Source organism: Lissotriton helveticus, chromosome 4_1 (genome assembly GCF_964261635.1).
Source record: "Lissotriton helveticus chromosome 4_1, aLisHel1.1, whole genome shotgun sequence".
Lineage (NCBI taxonomy): Eukaryota > Metazoa > Chordata > Amphibia > Caudata > Salamandridae > Lissotriton > Lissotriton helveticus.
In genome coordinates, this window is record NC_136063.1 from 1,862,416,789 (window position 1) to 1,862,436,482 (window position 19,694).

General features: G+C 47.3%; 1 protein-coding gene across 1 annotated transcript in view; it reads right to left on the minus strand.

Moving 5' to 3' along the window:
* Positions 1-19,694, minus strand: part of P2RY10 (P2Y receptor family member 10) — a 127,203-nt gene that overhangs the window by 38,291 nt on the left and 69,218 nt on the right. The window contains exon 2 of the mRNA XM_078688515.1: positions 17,152-17,241. The gene's annotated coding sequence lies outside the window, so the exon portion shown is untranslated. The remainder of the gene's footprint in view (positions 1-17,151; positions 17,242-19,694) is intronic.

A 19,694-nucleotide genomic window follows, 5' to 3' on the forward strand; every position in this document is an offset into this window, starting at 1 on the left:
AGCTCCATAAATGGAGGCTAGCCATTGGGAGACAGAGGCTGTCAATCACGCTTTCTCGGGAAAACGCGATTCGGGGGCGTTTCTCGGGCTTTTTTTAAGTCCCACCCCTCTGTGCGCTCATCTCGGCGGTGGGCGTGTTGTTTTTTTTTTTCTCTGTCAGGGCGTGTTTTCTCATTCCGCCGAAGATGGCACCGGGGCCCGTCGACCACTGTTTCTCCTGTTCAATGCTCAGGTAAGCAGCATGTTTTTATCCCGTTCCCCCCTCCCACTCTCCGTGTGCCCGTTCCCGCCCCTGCCCCCCTCCCGCTCTCCGTGTGTCCGTTCCCGCCCCCGCACCCCCCCTCCCGCTCTCCGTGTGTCCGTTCCCTCCGCAATTACTTCCTACACACCTCTGCCAAGAATCCTTTCTTGTAAACAAGCAGCCACCTGGACAGCTAGTCCCAGCTCTTTGTGACACCCATCAGTGTCCAGCGTGCCTGACCTCGCCTGTCCTAACACAGCTTCTGTACCCCTACAGATGGACAAAGGCAGGGGCCGTGGGCACTTGGGAGGGACGGTCCGTTGTGGGGGAGGGGGAGGGAGTTTTGGCCCACGACCCCAACCAAGCATCCACGAACCTCCCCTGAGACCCCCCATCACCAAATAACCAACCGACCCTTCCGACACCCCTCCCTGTGCACCAGTCCTCCCAGCTGAACGCTACACAGTGACAGACCATTTGCTCGTCCTGCTAACATGATGCTACAAGTGGCCGAATACCATATACCAACTGAGAATGTGTGGCGTGTTAGTGCAAATTAACTAATACAGTAATTTCACCGGGACAGCGCGTCTGGCCTTAACGGCGCTGTACCCTCTATCAGAGCTCCATTACAGCCCTTCGGAGCCGCCTCGCGCGGCACTTACGATGCCCATCACCCCTACGGTAGTCCAGGCATTTTGGGAGCAAGTCCTGCACCTGACTAAGCTACGCAGCGGGCTTTTAATGCTTTATGTGCAATGTAAACCGGGCGAGAGCTTTACACCTGCCCTATTGTACTCGTGAAACGCCTGCCGGACAAGCACAACCCCAGTCTGGCCCATACAAATCTGCAGGTGCGGCCGCAGGGCACCCCACGGGCTCCGACCCAGTCCATCCAGCACCTTTTACCAAGGCCTCCGTCCCCGCTTTATGTGTCCCCTGCTGCCTTCCCCGTGTCCACACGTCCTTTCATGCCACGTGTCCCCCCCCACCATGCACGAAGTTCGCACCCATTGCAGCGCATGGAAGCCACACCCCCGCATACGCAAGCACCTTCTTGTACAATTTGTAATGCAGAGTTTGCACTTTCTTCCCCAGGCGCCCCCGCCCTCTCTGCAGCTGCGGCCAAACAGGCTCCGCACCGGCGTTCCTCTGCTTGGCACTGCCCAGGCGACGGCGTCCCTTTGAGTGTGTCGTCTGCCCTCCTGCGCTTGTGGCGAATGCCCCTCCACGTCCTTGCCCCCCCAGCCTTCTCCCCTCTGCCCGCATCCCATACATCCACTATTCCATGGCATTAATTCCTCAATCCAGCCAACCCCCCTCCTTGTGCCCCGTTCCGAACTCCTAGGCCCAGCAAATCCCCGCCCCAGCCTACCTCCCCCCCAGGCCCAAGGACACCCCCAAGCCCAATCCACGCCCCCACCCCCGCAAGACTCCCCACCACCGGAGAGCCCCCCGGCCCGGACCATGCCCACCCCCCCAGCGCGTCCCGACAGTCCAAATGCCCAGCAACATCCCAATACCTGTGCACGACACCCCCCCCCCCGGAACCCGCACACGCCACTTCCGCCTTGTAACATAGTGTTTGCTACCTCACACATTTTGTTTGTTTTAAATACTTGCACTGGTGCCTCCATTGCCTACGTAACGTCTGTTCTTGTGATGGAGTGTCTGCCTTTTATTGCAGTATTGCACGTCTATGCGTATTTAGTACATTTCTGTAACCTGCACCCCTTTCACTTTTTTTTTTTAATGCACCGATTGCTACCTCCTGTATTTTTGTTGCTCACTAGTGTCACTTTTGATCCATGCAACTTATTGTTTGCCTCCGTTTTATGCTCCTGTATATCATTATTGGTTCCCCCGCAAAGCGCCCCGACACCCCCGGGCAAAGCCCGCGCCACACAAGACCGCACAAACAAACACATAAATAAATAAATAGCTCACTCACGTTAATCCTTTGCCCCGCCCCCATGCCTGCTGCCGCCGGGTCCTTCAGGTGGACCGAGCGCCACCCATCCGCCCGTGGAAGACCCCCCCCCTTTCCCAGCCCAGCCAAGCCCCCACCCTGTGCTGCCGGCCCCCTCCCACTGAAACCTGCCCCCTAGACCGGCCCCATCCCACCTCCAAACCTTCCGCTGTGCCCCCAACGATCTGTAGCCAGCCCCCTACCCACGCCCACCGGCTCTCCTTGTCGTCGCCCCCCTCCCCTCTGCTGCGATCACTGTTGCGTTGAGCACTGTGGCACCCCTGCCACGCGCCACTGTTCTACCAGATGTAGCCTCGACCCGCACCTAGCGTATGCAACCTTTATTACCCTTCATTGTGCGTCTGCCCCCCCTCATGCCTCCAGTCCAGGCAAAGACGGGAGCATAGCTGAGTACTCCAAGCCCACATTACCAAAACCTAAGATGCTTTCCAGCGAAGTCACTGACACAATAATTGCGTTACTTGTTTACAATACACACTATTTATTCAGGGCTGCGTTAAAACCCACCACCGCAGTTATTCTTTGTGAATCATAGTGAAGTGCCGTGCCTATCTTCCTTTGCGAGAAAGTAGAAACGACTAACTAAACAAATTATTTCGATAATAGGTCTGAAAAACAGAGTAGTAACATGTCACTGATAGAGTGCCTGCTCAGAATTTTGTCATGCAATCTGAATAGACTTTAACATGTTATGCTCTATTTACCAAAAAGGACGACTGTGGGAAACAGGTAAGTGGGAAATTGTTGAAGGATGGATGCCTGACAGTAACAGTCGTGCTCGTCCTCCCTACCGCCCCCTTCTCCATGCTTGATCCTCCCTTCGCCCGCATGCCCCGCGCCCCCACCCCTACCAACCCAATTAGCCATCCCCTACCATCGACTGCCCACGCCGGCCTCCTCCTCCACAAATTCCTTTCCTCTGATGGCCCCCTTTTTCTCGTCCCTAGCCCCCCTTCGCTCTCTTCCTTGGCAGCATGCGGTGTCCCCCCCCCCCCCACTCCATTTGGCGCCCTCAGTCTTTGTGAGGTAGTGTCGGGCTGAACACTCAGAGCTCCCTCGCTCCTCACAGTATTCAGCAGGAGGATCCGGGCAACAGCAGGCCCGCCGCACCCTCGTTCGCTGCCCAGACAGAATTTGTCCACCTACCCTGTCCCCGCAGAGCAGCACGAGCCGGGGCTCCCAGTTTCCAAGAGAGGGCTGGTACAGTGATGACGCCCAACAGTGTCCTGTGCTACGGGTGGCCGAGTGGTCAGTGCCGAGAGCTCCACACCTTAAGGAGGGGGGTCAGTACTCACAGAATTATGGCGCTATAACATGCCCCATTTTCACGGCGTCCTCAGTCCCAAGGCACAGCCCGGTAGTGTCCTGCCTGCAGTTGCCTGCTTGTGCCTCTGTGTGCCCCTGTTGCCTGCTTGTGCCTCCGTGTGCCCCTGTTGCCTGCTTGTGCCTCCGTTTTCGTGCCCCTGTCGCCTGCTTGTGCCTCCGTTTTCGTGCCCCTGTCGCCTGCTTGTGCCTCCGTTTTCGTGACCCTGTTGCCTGCTTGTGCCTCCGTGTGCCCCTGTTGCCTGCTTGTGCTGTGTAAGTGTGTGTAGAGTGCTCTGTGTGGGTGTGTGTGGGGTGCTTTGTGTGGCTGTGTGTGTGGGGGCTTTGTGTGGCTGTGTGTGTGGGGGGCTTTGTGTGGCTGTGTGTGTGGGGGGCTTTGTGTGGCTGTGTGTGTGAGGGGCTCTGTGTGGCTGTGTGTGTGGGGGGCTCTGTGTGGCTGTGTGTGTGGAAGGGCTCTGTGTGTGTTAAGGGGGGGCTCTCTATGGGTGTTTGTGTGTGTCATTTGCGAGAAATAAAGCTAGTGGCATTGTAAATGACAATGCCATGTATTTATGTTAAAACAAAACATAAATAAAAATAATGTCAAGAGCAATGCCAATAGCTCTAACTTTAACAAAGGCAAAACCATTGCATTGTAAATGCTTGTTTATTTGTTGTAATGACTATAGCCCGATTAAGTATAGCGGGGGATTGGCTACGCCCGGAGCCTCCAAGCTTTGAGATGTGGAGGGCTAAGGTATATAGAATTTCAAGCCTGGAATTTAGTCTTTATTCGTTAAAAGGGGCAAAGAAATGGAGATTGGGTCTAATGATTTGGGAACAATTTTTGGCTCAAATGGACAATTAAGTGAACTAATTTGCAAATTCCAAAGAATTATGTAAGGTAAAAAGACTAATAGTTGCTGAAAATACAATATGATAACTACATTTGTTAAGCTAAAGCACAAATGGGGATATGCTAATGATAAGGTAAATTCATTTTTTTTTTGTGGTAGCTTATTTGTATTTATGTTTCGTGCTGCATATTCTCGTGATAAAGTCTATTGAAAAGGCTCAGCTAGATAAAACAATGTATAAAAGTTATCTTAAAATTATATACATATGGACATTACATGTTGTCAAATGTCTCTCGTGCTCTGCAAGTGTGGAAAATAAATTTGAAAAAAAAAAGAAAAAAGAATTTCTTTGTCAAAAGCTTGAGTTGGGACAGTGCAGTGCGTTGCATAGTGAGGAAATTCTAGCTGTGAAGTTGCAGACAGGAGAGATGTCTACATGCTGACTGCCATCCACGATGAAAGCACTTCACCTGTGACTGTGTGGGCTCAGGTTGCTGAAGTGGGCAAACCTGTGTTCAATTTAGACTATAATAGGCACATGGGTGGTGTTGATAGAGTAGATCAGATGTTGGAACCTTACTCCGTTTTTTTCATAAGGCTTACATTTGGTATAAGAGGTTGGCTATCCATCTTTTCCACTCGGCAACCTTTCATGTTTTTGTTGTATATAAGGATTGTTGTCAACGTTGACTTTTATTAAGTTTCAGCAGTCTGTGATGGGCAGCCTTGTTATAGTGGAACAGGAAAGTGATCCTAGAGTGGGAGTGGTGGAGGATGTGGCTAGATTGAAAGATCATATCAAACAACAAAAGAGTGTCATGCGCAAAAAGGTCTGTGTATGAGCACTAAGACAGAGACAGAAAAAATTCCCTGATAAGAACACACGGGAAATCTTTTAAGGATTTTCCAGAAGCCCTCACTCACCAACCTGGTTGGTGACATGCTTCATCATCGGGCCCACCAGGAGAAGCCGAATGCCTCCCTGGTGTGCTGCAACGCCAGATTACTGCGGAGCTGGTTTTTCGTGACAGTGATGTGAAAAAAGGAAATGTGGTTTAAAAATGTCTAGAACTGTATCAAACCATTTTTTTTTATTCACTGGTCAGTCAGACATGGTTAAAAGATATGTGTGGGAAATCTACCAAAAATTGTTATGGAAGTTTCCGCTTATAGTGGGGTCGACATGTTTCTGCCCATTTATGTGTGTAATTTACTGGGCATTCTTCAGGACCGTGTTAAGTGTACCGCGGCAGTATGGGCGCGCTAAGCCCCACCCTGACCAGAGGACGTGACAGTTAAAATTTAGATTCTGGTGTAAAAATTAAGTGCAAGAAAACAAACCAACAAGTTGTGGGATTTACCTCTGATATGAGGAACCTGTATAGTTTGTAGGTTAAAAGATCCACACCCCATAGGTCTCGGGAGGGCGTGGAGGCGACAATGGCACACCGCCCGCAAAGCCTGGCACCCGCTCGGCACCTAGCTGCTCCTGTAACCGGACCTCGTGGATCACATCTAGACATTTTTAAACCACATTTCCTTTTTTAACATCACTGTCATGAAAAACCAGCTGCGCAGTAATCTGGCGTTGCAGCACACCAGGGAGGCATTCGGCTGCTCCTTGTGGGCCCGATGATGAAGCATGTCACCAACCAGGTTGGTGAGTGAGGGCTTCTAGAAAATACCTAAAAGATTTCCAGTGTGTTCTTATAAGGGAATTTTTTCTGTCTCTGTCTTAGTGCTCATACACAGACGTTTTTGCGCATGACACTCTTTTGTTGTTTGATATAAACTTAATCTGGGGGACTAAGAGTGTCTCTTGCCCTCTCTCTCTAATTGTTATCATAGATTGAAAGATCGCCACTTTCTTGATCACATTTCTCCCACTCCCACAAAAGACTTCTCCAGTAAGAGATGTAGAGTTTGTTGGCAAAGAGGTACGTGGAAGGAGACTTGCATGTACTACCCGAGTGTCAATATAATCCTGCGCTGTTTGTTCCTGCTTGTTTTAGAAGGTACCACACACAAAATAATTTTTGGGAGCCTCCATGAGTGGTAAAGTGAACTTCTGGTCTGTATTGTTTTATATTTTTTGTTTAGTTTCAAGGTTGGCATTAGTGCAATGAATTTAGTTTCAGCTTTTGTGTTTGCAGATTTGTATCTCCCTATAATTTGTTTGTTTTCTTTTTTTGTGTAATAAAAAACCTAAATGTGATGGCAGTTTGTGTAGGTTGGTGCTTGGATGGCAGTGTGCGTGGACTGGCACTTGGCTTGTGAAGTGCGTGGACTGGCGCTTGACTCGTGGTGTACATGGTCTGGTGTTTGGCTGGCAGTGTGCATGGACTGGTGCTTGGTTGGCAGTGTGTGTGGACTGGCGCTTGACTGGTGGTGTGCGTGGACTGGCGCTTGGCTGAGGGTGTGCATGGACTGGCGCTTGGCTGGTGGTGTGCGTGGACTGGCGCTTGGCTGGTGGTGTACGTGGCTTGGTGCTTGGCTGGCAGTGTGCATGAATTGGTGCTGGGCTGGCAATATGCGTTCACTGGCGCTCGGCTGGCGGTGTGTCAGTAGTGACTTGCTGCTGGTCACTTCACACACTGGCGGCCAAACGCCAGCCCACACAATCCGTCAGTTTGTGTGGTTGCTCTGTCAGGTATGTAGGCGTGTGAAAGTGATGGGCCCTTGAATGGCACTGTCTGCTGATGTGTGTGTTGTAATGTGGTGGGCCTGGGCTGGCAGTGTGAATGGTTTTGTATGTGTCACACGTATGAAATGTGTATGAATGACCTGTAAAGCGGTTGGTGCCTTGTCATGGCTTTACAGCTCATGAGCTGTGAGCCAATGATTCAGTTTCCTTTCCTTTCAATTATTACCAGTGCATTTCATTTTTGTGAAATCTCTTGTTAATAAAATTTTACATACTGAACCATCATTCACCCTCGTGCCAAGTCCAACCAGTGTGTAATTGAGGAATAGATGGTTGTGCAGTAATATTTATCTTTTCTGGCTTTCTCTTCCGAGGTGTACATTCCTTCTACAAAAAAAGTACCAACTCTAGATATTTTTGTAAACTAAAGACCCACGGGAGTACATGGTGATGTTTCTCTTGTGGATCCCAACAAGCTATCTTACCCACAATGTCCTGCAAACCTCAAAATGTGACTGTCACATTTTCCTTGCATTACTGCGCAATACATTGCACACTTCAGAAAGAAACAAAAAATGTCCTACCACCCAGCATTTCCTTAAGTCTCCCGATAAAAATGGTCCCTTGTTTGTGTAGGTGGGCCAAGTACCCCCACCGGGAAGGGCTCAAAGCATATTGTGGAGACATAAAAATTACCTATCACAAACCGACCTGCTTTTGCAAGGTGGCCACCTGCATTCTTGGTCTGGGCTCAGGGGACATCTAGGGAAACGTACCTAACCCAGACATTTCTGAAAACTAAAAATCCAGGCAGTTCAGGGATGTATGGCTTGCGTGGATCCCCTAACGTTTTCCTACCCAGAATTCCCTGCAAACCGAAAATTTAGCTAAAAAAACACATTTTCTCACTTTTCTGTGCGGAAATATTGTGTGATCACTGGGCTGACACAAATTTCCTACCACCCAATGTTCCACCAGGTCTCTAGATTAAAATGGTACCTCACTTGTGTGGTTGAGCGAAGTACCCGCGGCAGGGAAGGGCCCAAAACGTATTGTGGAAACATCAAAATTACTTATCATAAGCCAACCTGCTTTTGCAAGGGGGTCACCTGCGTTTTTAGTCCCGGGCTCTGCGGCCATCTAGGGACCTACCTAAGCAAGATATTTCTGAAACTAGACAGGCATGCAGTCCAGGGTGGTATGGCTTGCGTGGATCCTCCAACGTTTTCCTACCAAGAATCCCCTGCAACCCTCAAATTTAGCTAAAGAAATCAAATTTTTCTCACTTTTCTCTGTGGTATCACTGCACCGGGACAAATGTCCTACCACCTAGCATTCCCCTCAGTCTCCCGAGGAACATGATACCTCACTTGTATGGGTGGGCCAAGTTCCTGCGACTGGGAAGGGCCAAAAACATAGGCATCGAGGGGCTAGCACTGTGAGTTCTAGGCGCAATTTTTGTATATATGCGTTTTTAGGCTACGTCTGCATTGGGCACCCACACAAATGAGGAATCCTTTTTATCGGGAGACCAAGGGGCACGCTGGGTGGTAGAACATTGTGGTAGAGGGGTGATCCCACGTACAAATGTAATGACAATGGTTTTTTTTAGCTACATTTGAGGTTTGCAGGGGATTCTGGGTAGGAAAACATTGTGGGATCCAAGCAAGCCATACCACCCTGGACTGCCCCAGCTGTCTAGTTTTCAGAAATGCCTGGTTTAGGTAGGTTTCCCTAGATGGCCAAAGATTACCAAAAATGCAGGTGAACCACTGGCAAAGCCAGGTCGGTTTGTGATAGGTAATTTTAATGTCTCCACAAAACGTTTTGGGCCCTTCCCTGCCGTGGATACTTTGCCCACCCCCACAATTGAGGTACCATTTGTATGAGGAGATATTAGGGAACACTGGATGGTAAGAAATTTGTGTCAGCCCAGTGATCCCACAACTTTTCCACACGGAAAAGGTAAAAAAAAATTTTTTACCTAAATTTAGGGTTTGCAGGGGATTCGGGGTAGGAAAACGTTGGGTGATCTATGCAAGCCATACCTCTCTGGACTTTCCTGGCTGTCTAGTTTTCAGAAATGTCTGGGTTAGGTAGCTTTCCCCAGATAGCCACCGAGCCTGAGACCAAAAACGCAGGTGGCCCCTTTGCAAAATCAGATCAGTTTGTGATATGTAATTTTGATGTCTCCACAATATGTTTTTTCCCTTCCCTGCCGCTTGTGCTTTTGCCATCCCCGGAAGTGTGGGACCATTGTTTTTGGGAGACCGGAGGGAACCAAATTCATATTTATAGTGATTAGTTTTGGATAACTGGAAATGTATTTCTGTGTTGTATTCTGTGGTATTTTGAATAGCAATGCCTCCACCCTTGTCTGTTGGTTTGATGGCTATTGTTTGCTTCTGTTTCAGTGACTATAAAGCCAGCTTTTCTTCTTTAGTCAAGTGAATACGTTGTATGGGCTGGTGTTTTTAGTGTGTTAATATCCCTAACAACTGTTTTACTAAAGGTAATACTGTCTGCTGTTATGGTATCTGGGGGTGGATAACATTTAGACTAGGGTCTGATAAACTTGTTATCCATTTTTCTGTAAATGTGCTACGTTAAAAAAAACTGTTGGATCTTCCTGAAGAATTTTAAAATTTCACTTATTAGCTAAAACAATAAGGGCCATATGTACAATAAGTAGGAATTGTGATTTCTTAACTGTGATTCTTACTGAATTGCAATTAGGAAGGCACAGTTCCAAATGTATGAAAACTTACATCTAGATCTTGTAAGCAGCACTCCATTGTGGATCGCAAATTGACTTATTTATTTATTTAAACAGTTTTATATAGCACTGGCTAGACCCAAAGGTATCAGAGCGCTTTACAAGGGTTGGGGGAGAAAAAAATTGCAGTATAACATTATTACTAGGAGGTAAGATTCAAGACAATGATAATAATAACAATAAGTCAAGGACCATAATTACATGAATACGAAAATAAGGAATACATTTAGGCAATAACCGATCATGAATAGTTAAGCTAGCTTCGGTGATCAGGGCTGAGGGGGAGAAAGTGTAGGGGTATGGAGGAAGCGAGGGGTGAGAAGGGTGAGGTGCAAGCGTGAAGGCGTAGGCAGTGATTGAAGCTAGCTAGTGGAGGGAGGGTGGAGGAATAAGAAAGGAACAAAAGAGGGGGGTAATAAGTCAGGTCAAAAGTGGCGGGAACGTAGCACCAAGATTGTAACCCAGATTGGTATATATCATGAATATTAATAATAGGTCGCTGTTTGCAACCCATTAGGAATTGCAGTCGTTACAGGGAGGGTGGCCTGCTGGGGTCAGCAGAACACATGTCTGTATTTGTGTTTACTTTTTAACAAAGCAATCTTTTGTTTCTAAATGCAGCTCGTTTTCCTTAAAGGAAAGCAGGATTCTGTTAGAAATTGAGTTTCTGGTTGGCAGAAGTATGCACGCTATCCAAGCAGGAACCATAATCCTAGTCAGGGTAAGTGTAGTACACTCTTAAGGTTTACCTGTGCTCACCCTCTGGTGCCTTCGCTCAGAGCAGTCAGGTTCAATTAATGAGATGATGTCTAAAGTAATGGTGTATATACACACACACACACAGTAAAACAGTGAAAAACCTCAGAAGTACTCCTCACAAGTTTTGAAAAATAGCCAATATTTACCTGAGTAAACCAAGACCAAAACAACAAAAATCCAACAGACGCAGTAATGAATGTTGCAAGGTTAAATCAAAATGCAGTGCTTAGAAATCCATAGCTCCAAATGGGGCGATCTGGTTTCTCTTTACTGGGACAAATACAAAAGTTCAGTCCGACCGCGATGGAGCGCAGGTGGGATACAGAATTCACGCAGACCCACTGACCTTGAATGTGTCAATGCTCGGGGACGATGCATTGAAAAACAGAGGGGATGTCTTGCGGTCAAAGGCGAGGCGTAGGTTCCAAAGTTGTGCAAAGTTGTTGATGCGTCAATATCAAGTGCACAAATGTTTCAGTTTTGAAGTGTCAATGTCGAATCACTGATCTGTAGGTGATGCATTGGCATGAAGCAGGGCCAGGAATGCGTCAGAATCGGGGACGGTGCATCACAGACATCGGTGATGCAGTGTCTGAGACTAATGCAGCAGTGGTGATTTGGAGGCGGTGCATCAGCAAAGTTGGAGCTGCATTGTAAGTCGAGGTCATTGCGTCAGGCACTCGACCAGGGGAGTCCACAGCTTCAGTGCAGGCAGCGGCAATGCATCGATATCGCAGGGGATGCGTGGATCACAACCAACGCTTTAGTGTCAATGCATTGTTTACTTTTTGCAGCCCCAAACACTCCTTACCAAGGGCCTAGGACTTGATTTGGCACCACTTGGCAGAGCAGGACTCACATCAGAGGAGCCCAGATGCTGGTAGCAGGATTCAGGTGAAGTCTTTGATATCCATGAGACCTTAGAAACAGGAGGCAAGCCCAATAATTCCTTGGAGAGCCTTTCGAGATTCAGAATGTAGAGTCAAGTCCAATCCTATCACTCCCAGGCAAAAAGCCGCTGGTCAACACAGCAATGCATGTACAACTCAAATGTACATGTCCTACCTTTAAAAACACTGCACCCTGCCACGAGGCTAAATAAGGGCTACCTTTGGGGTGAGGTATATGTGACAAAGTGGAAGGATTGGGCTTGGCAAGTAGTTGAATTTTCGAGGCTGAAATAGCAGTTTAAAACAACACGCACAGGCTGTGCAGTGGCAGGCCTGAGACAGGTTTGAAGGGCTACTCACGTAAGTGGCATGATCAGACCTACTAGTAGCCTTTGATATTCAGGACCTGGGCAAAGGTACCTCACTGTACATGGGACTTATCAGTAAATCAGATATACCAATCATGGAGAAACCAAATACCGTTCTACTTTAGACACAAAGCACGTACACTTTAGCACTGGCCAGCAGTAAAAAAGTGCACACAGTCCTATGGCTAGGAAAAACAAATTTCCGCACACCGACTAAAACAGGAGGTCAGAGGCAAAAAATCAGGGTAAACCATGCCAAAAGATGCCAGGTCAAGTGCGTTTGAAAAAAAAAATGTTTAAGTTTAATTTTGTAGGAGTAGGCCAAGGTCTCTGAGACCACTATCTGGTCCTAATAGCTATCTGTTATTAACATTCACAAAGAAGAAGGGGTCTGTTGGGGATCTCTTCTCATTTGCAAATAGTTGCCAAACCCTTTGAGGGGTTGGTAAACAAATTAATGTTTGCCACCGTAATTAGGTCGCAAAACATTCATAAAAACCACTGTGATTCTCTATTTGGAAAGGACACCCTAAACACACCACTTCCATATACTGAATCGCTAAACAAAAACATGTTACCAAATCTCAATTTGCACTTTGTACATTAAAAAAGCATTTTTGCATACAAAAATGGCCTGATTCTGTGAATCAGGCCTTTGCTGGCCTGAAAATGCTTTGTATATATGGCACTAAGCAAGCTAAATAGTGACAACGAAAAGTCTTTTGTTCAAAAATTTATATTTTGAATCTTTAATAGTGTGTAATTGCGTGTTTACAACAGGTACTGAGTGGATTGTGTTGGCAGAGGAGTCAGTAGTATCTATCATTGATAGTGAAGTCTCTGTGTCAGTAGTTCATCTAGTATACCCTGGAATCAATCTCTGGTCTTGCCTGTGTGCTTCCTGGGAATAAGCTCCCATAAACATCCTCCTTTGAATGTGAATTGACAGGTTGTCAGCTTCCAGCCACCGTACCTCTATCCCCACCATTATTTGTGCATGCCAGCTTCTTGACCTCACAACTTCTATTGCTGCGACTGTCAGTACCATGCCCAGTACATATCTTTGTGCAATAAGCCCTGTGCCTGCGCATTGGTAGTGGGACTTCGGAAGTGATGGACTGCGCCTCCTGGGGAATGGTAGGATTTAGTTAGTAGGACGTCAGAGATGGCAGCGGATCTATAAGCATCAGAATGGGGATCCACTAAAAATTGCATTAAACTTAGGGGCATATCAGCAAGAACCTTGTTAAAATTATCGCCGTTTTAGCGGCAGGAAACTGCAGCGAAAACAGCGATAATGGGCTTGCTAATATGCGTTGTACAATTCCAATAGAAGCCCACGTTAGATGTCCGCACATCTAACCTGGGCTTCTATTGGAATTCTATAACGTTAAAATTATCGCCGTTTTAGCGGCAGGAAAGTGCAGCTAAAACAGCGATAATGGGCTTGCTAATATGCGTTGTACAATTCCAATAGAAGCCCAGGTTAGATGTCCTGCACATCTAACCTGGGCTTCTATTGGAATTCTATAACGCATATTAGCAAGCCCATTATTGCCGTTTTAGCGGCAGTTTCCTGCAGCTAAAATGGCGATAATTTTACCGAGGTTCTTGGTAATATGCGCCATATTTGCGTTATTGTGGTTCTCTTGAGCACTCACTTTGTCTCAAGACTGTAGATTACAATTCCGGCTTGGCTTGGTACTTTGGAATACTGGTGTATTGAATGATTCCAGATCATTGTCAGGATCACAAATTGGAGCTCATACTTATGTTTGTAAGTTTTAGGTATGGCTATTTAATGTTAATAAGTGTTTTTATTTTTATTTCTGGTGAGGTTATTTCAAAGATTCACTAGGAACTGTTGGTTAAGAAATCTATTGTGGTAATCTTGAACTGTTGACACAGTGGCCTATTTTTGGTACTCTTGATCATCTTCTATTGATCAACCTTAATTAAAGGTCATTAGTGAACAAACAAGGATTGGTTTGTAATCATCAGTTTCAGTCCTTCTACCATAGCTGTGCCATACCAGCAAAAGGCAGTTCTTCGTAGTTATACATTGTTTCTTACTTACATATATCCAACACTTGCACTCTGCTATTGGCCATTGATGCCATGCTATCTTATTGTTTCAAGAGCCATTGATGAAATCAATTAGAAGCAGACCTTAATCATTTTAGATTCCTCCCCCCTGTGATGTTGACATCAATAAACTAAGATTAGATTTGGTGGTACAATTTGGATTTTGGTGTAGTATTCACCAAATATTATTGGAATCATGTCTGGTAGATTCCCTTAGCCCTAAAAGGAAATGTAGCATTTTTGGAAATGTGGTGACTGTCACCTTCTTGCTAGCAAGGTATTCTCTGTCACACAGGAGGCATTACAAGTCAAACAAACATGTCAGAAAATCTGCACATTCATTTATTTATTTATGTTCTTCTATAGCGCAGGAATCGACCCCAAAGGGTATCTCCGCGCTTATAATATTCCAAGATGCCAGAACAGAATCAGAGTCATAAAGAGCCCTAGATCTTACACAGCCGGAAACAGATGAGTCTTAAAGGATTTCTTAAAGGCATAGATGTTAGTAATCTGTCTTAAAATGAGGGGCAAAGTGTTCCACGGAGTGGGGCCCTTATAAGACAGGGCACGACCCCCTTGTCTTGCCTTCTTAATATGAGGGACCTGCAGCAATAGTTGGTTGCTAGAGCGCAACGAGCGAGTCGGAATATACAGCCAAAATAGTTCAGCCAGATATCTAGGACCAGATCCATGAAGGCATCTGTGGATTACACACTTTAAACTCAATTCGCTGGCGGATAGGCAGCCAGTGGAGTTTAAGCAGAAGAGGGCGTGAAGAGGACCTGGGGGGAGCGTCAAGAATTAATCTGGCCGCAGTATTCTAGACCACCTGCAAACGGCTCAGTTGTTCCTCGTTGGCAGATAAGAGAAGTCAATTGCAGTAATCCAATCTACTGACGACCAGTGTCTGAACCAGCGTTTTCCTATAGCAGTCATCCAGGAACGGGAACACACGCCTCAGGAGCCCATTGGTCCTAAAAACATGTTCCCGCCACCAGATTCACATGTTCCTTTAGTAATAACGCCTGGTCAAGCCGTACCCCCAGGTTTTTAACTATCTGCTTAGGGCAAGGAGCAGATCCTAGATCCAGGGGCCAGCAGTCAGGCGACCACAAGAGGGGGCTTCTCCAAAAGCATGACCTCCGTCTTGCTCACATTGCATTGTAGGCAATTGGAGGCCATCCAATCAGATACCGCTCTCATACCGGTGGCAAATGCATGTTTAATTGCCGGTGTCAGGGTATGGAAGGGAAACAGAAGCTGAGTATCGTCAGCATACGATACTGGGGTGAACCCATATTCTCTCACAATATCCGCCAAGGGGGCCACATACACATTAAAAAGTGTGGGGCTTAGGCATGAGCCCTGTGGGACCCCCTTAGTGAGCTCCCTAGAGATCGATTGATGGGAGCCCAGTCTGACGGTTTGTGATCGGCCCGAGAGAAAGCTCTTAAGCCAAGCCAGAGCCGAGCCGCCTATCCCCACCTTCCTCAGACGACCAAGAAGAATATCATGTGATACCGTGTCAAAGGCAGCAGACAAATCCAACAGCACCAAGATCATGGAGCCCCCTCTATCCTGTGCCATCCTGATGGTATTGGTCACAGAGAGGAGGGCAGACTCGCTGCTGTGGTTAGGTCTGAACCCAGATTGAGAGTGCTCCAGACCACCCGCTGCCTCGATAAACTTAGACAGATGGGTATTCACATGTTTCTCGGTCATCTTGCTGATATGAGGAAGTAGGGAGATAGGACGGAGGTTGGAAAGGTCTGACCATGGCAGGGCTGAGTTCTTTCGAATTCGGTTCACTACTGCTCTCTTCCATTCACCTGGCACATGACCTTCTCTAAGAGAGAGATTGATCACAGTTTGAATTCCAGGTAGGAGCATATTCCCTAGAGAGCCCACCATCTTTGCTGGCAGAAGATCTAAAGGTGATCCAGTTTTAATTTGACTGGCCAAGGAGGTAACATCAAGAAGATTAATCTCTGGGAATGTGGTAAGTAAAATATTAGCACACGCAGATGGCAGAGGTGAGGCAGGTAATGTCAGGGAGGAACTGGTGGTATTACTCCCAGCAATCCCTGACTGCTTGATTTTCTCGTAGATAAGCTCTATTTTATTCTCGAAGAATAACGATATTTCATCACATAGGGCTTGAGAGAAGTCATCTGGACTCTCGCAGGCCACAGGTTTTATAAAGGACTGTAGGATCTTATAGAGTTCTCTGGAAGAGTTGCCTGCTTCAGCCAATTGTGACACAAGACAGCTCCTCCTGGCCAACATTAGGTTTGTGTGATAGGAGGCCATGGCATCAGTATACTCTTTCTTACTAGATTCCGTGTGTGATTTCCTCCAAGCTTTTTCGAGCCTTCTACACTTCTGCTTCTCCCCTCTAAGTTCTTCAGTGTACCATATCTCCTGTTTGGATACAGGATGCTGTTTGTGTAGCTTCAGTGGCGCCAATGCCACTGCTTTTAGGAGAGCTTTATTGTACTTGGTTAAGCCAGACTTCACATTATCTATCTCTGTGAAAATGGGTTCCTTCCAGACCCTCTGTAATTCATCTGGTGTTACTTTGTGCCATGATCTCCGCAAAATAGCGGGAAGAAACTTTTGGTGGGGTATAGCAAAACCGCAGAAAAAGAATTCAACCATATGATGGTCAGACCAGCTCACTTGAGACGTTGACCAATATTTAATTTTAGATCAATTGGTAAAAATTAGGTCCAAAGTATGTCCACCAATATGTGTGGGACCCTTATTTTGGATCTGTAACCCTAATATTGTGAGATCTGAAAGTAATAATGCAGTATCGGGGTGACTGGGGAGGTCTGCATGAACATTAAAGTCTCCAAGGAGAATAAAATCTTCTTTGGCTTTTAAATATGGAGCCAGAAATTCCACAAGGGAAAGTAAGAAACCCGCACTTGACCCCGGGGGACGGTACACTTACGCCCCCTTCCAGTGAGTTCTGGGGGTGGAATTGATCTTAAATACCATCATTTCCATCATGGGACAGCTTCTTTGAACTAGCAGAGAGATCTTCAAACCCTCTTCTCTATATACTATAGCAATACCTCCCCCGGTTTTAACAGGACGATCTAATTTAAGGACCTTATATCCCTTCGGAACCCCTAGCGTAATGGTAGGAACTGTGTGGGGCTTTAACCAAGTTTCTGTGAGGAAACAAATATCTGGTTTTACAGCAGAAAAGATGCTTAATGTGTACTCACAATATTGTTCAATGCTTCATGCCATCATCTCTTCATGGTGGTGCTCTTCAGTGACTCAGCAAAGCACCACGTTCCATTCCGGGTGCACTTCTGTGGATGGACAAATCACACATCAGAAACGCTCATGGGCACAACAGTCTTTCAGGATATCAATATTCTTCAGCCTATGCTCTTATGCTTGTTGGTTGTATTTTATGTATGTTAATTTATTCCTCAATTCATGCTCTAAATACCTTAATCGGTCTAGTGAGCTCATTGATTACCTTAGCAGCAATAGTACACACATTGCAACTCTACCCACTATAAGAATAGGAGCCAATCCAGTCAATCAATTAAATTTCTTGTAAATTGCAACTACTCACTCCGTTAGGGTCTTAAGGCGCTGGGGGTGGGGGGATCTCCGGTTCAGTCGAAGAGCCAGGTCTTGAGGTCCTTCTTCAATTGCGGCAGCAATGGTGATTGCTTGAAGTGCAGATGCAAGGAATTCTAGATCTTCGCAGTGAGGTAGGAGAAGGAACTTCCTTCGGCTGTGGTCTTGTGGATTCGTGGCATGAAGGCCGGGCCAGTTGGCTGGACTGGAGATGTCTGGTGGGAGTGGTGTAGAAGAAGAGGTGGTGGTTGAGGAATGCAAGTCCGGCGTTGTGGAGTGCTTTGTAGGCATGCTTGAGGAGCATGAAGGTAATTCTTTTGCTGATAGGTAGCCAGTGAAGGTCTCTCAGGTGGCCAATGATGTGGCTGCGGCATGGAATGTTCAGGATGAGTCTGGCAGGGGTGTTTTGGATGTTCTGCAGTTTCTATAGAAGTTTCTGGGTTGGGCTGGCATGGAGTGTGTTGCTGTAGTCAAGTCTGCTGCTGACGAGCGTGTGGCTGACCTTTTTTTGGACTCGGTGGGGATCCATTTGAATATCCTACGTAACAGTCGGAGCATGTGGAAGCAGGACGAGGTGGCACTGATTTGGCAGTTCATTGAGAGCAAGGAGTCCAGGATGATGCAGAGGTTCCGCGCATGGTCTGTGGGTGTGGGGGAGGTCTTAGCGCTGTGGGCTACCAGGAATCATCTCAGGGTAAGGGAGTGGAGCCCAAGATGAGGACTTCAGTGTTGTCTGAGTTGAGCTTGAGGAAGCGGTCCTTCATCACGGTGGTGACTGCTTTCATCCCATTGTGGAAATTGATCTTGGTGGCTGTGGGTTTATCTATGAGAGAGAGAATGAGCTGGATGTAATCAGCATAGGAGACGATGTTGAGTCTGTGGCTTCTGACGATGGCTGTTAGCAGGGCCATGTAGATGTGGGGCTCAGGCACTCCACAGCTGACCTTTGTGGGTTCTGAGTTGAATAGTGGAAGTCTGACTCTCTGTGATCGCCCAGTGAGAAAGGAGTGGATCCATTCTAGGGCTTGGTCATGGATGGCGGTGTCATGGAGTCTTGTACAGAGGGTGTGGTGGGAGACGGTATCAAAGGAGGCTAAGAGGTCCAGGAGGATGAGGGTGGCAGTCTCGCCTCAATCGAGTAGGGTGCAGATGTCATCTGTTGACTGGGAGCGGTCCAGGATGTGGTTTGTTTCAATAAACTCAGAGAGCTGGGCGTTGATGGCTTTCTCTTTGACGTTGGCTGGGAAGGAGAGCAGAGAGATGGGCCTGTAGTTCTGAAGGTCGGTCGGGTCGGCCGAGGGTTTCTTTATTAGTGAGTTGATCTCTGTGTGTTTCCAGTCATCAAGAGAGGTGGTGGATTCGATGGAGCAGTTGATGGTGCAGCAAAATTCGGGTGTGATGGAGGTGTAGGCTCTGTTGAAGATGTGGTGAGGGCAGGGACCCAAGGAAGCCCCGGAGTGGATGGTCTTCATTATCTTGAGAGTGTCGTCAGAGATGATGGTGGTCCAGTTGGGCAAGGTCCGCTGGGGTCTGGAAAAATTGTGTGCAGTGTTTGCAGGTGGGGGAGGTGGGTGGTTCTTGGGTTGCGGAGCTGTCATAGATATCCTTGATCTTGCGGTGGAAGAAGGTTGTGAGGTTGTTGAAGAGGTCTTGAGAGGGGTAATGTCTGCTGTCTCTGTGCTTGGTTTAGCGAATTCTTTGACCATGGTAAAAAGTCCTTTGCTGCTGTGTGTGTTGGCGTTAATGCATTCCTGTAGGGCTGCTTTTGTTGTAGTTCTGATGAGGTGGTGGTGTGTGGTGACGTTGGTTTTGAAGTCTGCATGGTCTGCTCCTTCATCTTTTCACAAGCTGTCTGCAGGTGCTCCTAGACACTTGGAGGGTGGGGGAGAACCAGCTGGCTTTCTTGGAGGGCTGGTTGCCTGATTTTTCCTGAGGGGGGGCCAGTGTGTTAGCGCAGTCGGAGATCCAGCGGTGGAGGTTGCGCGCTAAGGTGTTGGCGTCCATGGATGTCGGTCGTGGGATTTTGCTGAGGGAGGTGTTGAGCTGGTCTTCAGTGACCTTGCTCCAGCTTCTGCAAGGATAGTGGTGGGTGCAGTGGCTTAAGGTGAGTTTGGTGAAGGAGAAGTGGACACAGTGGTGATCGATCCAATGTGGCTCGGAGGTGTGGTTGATG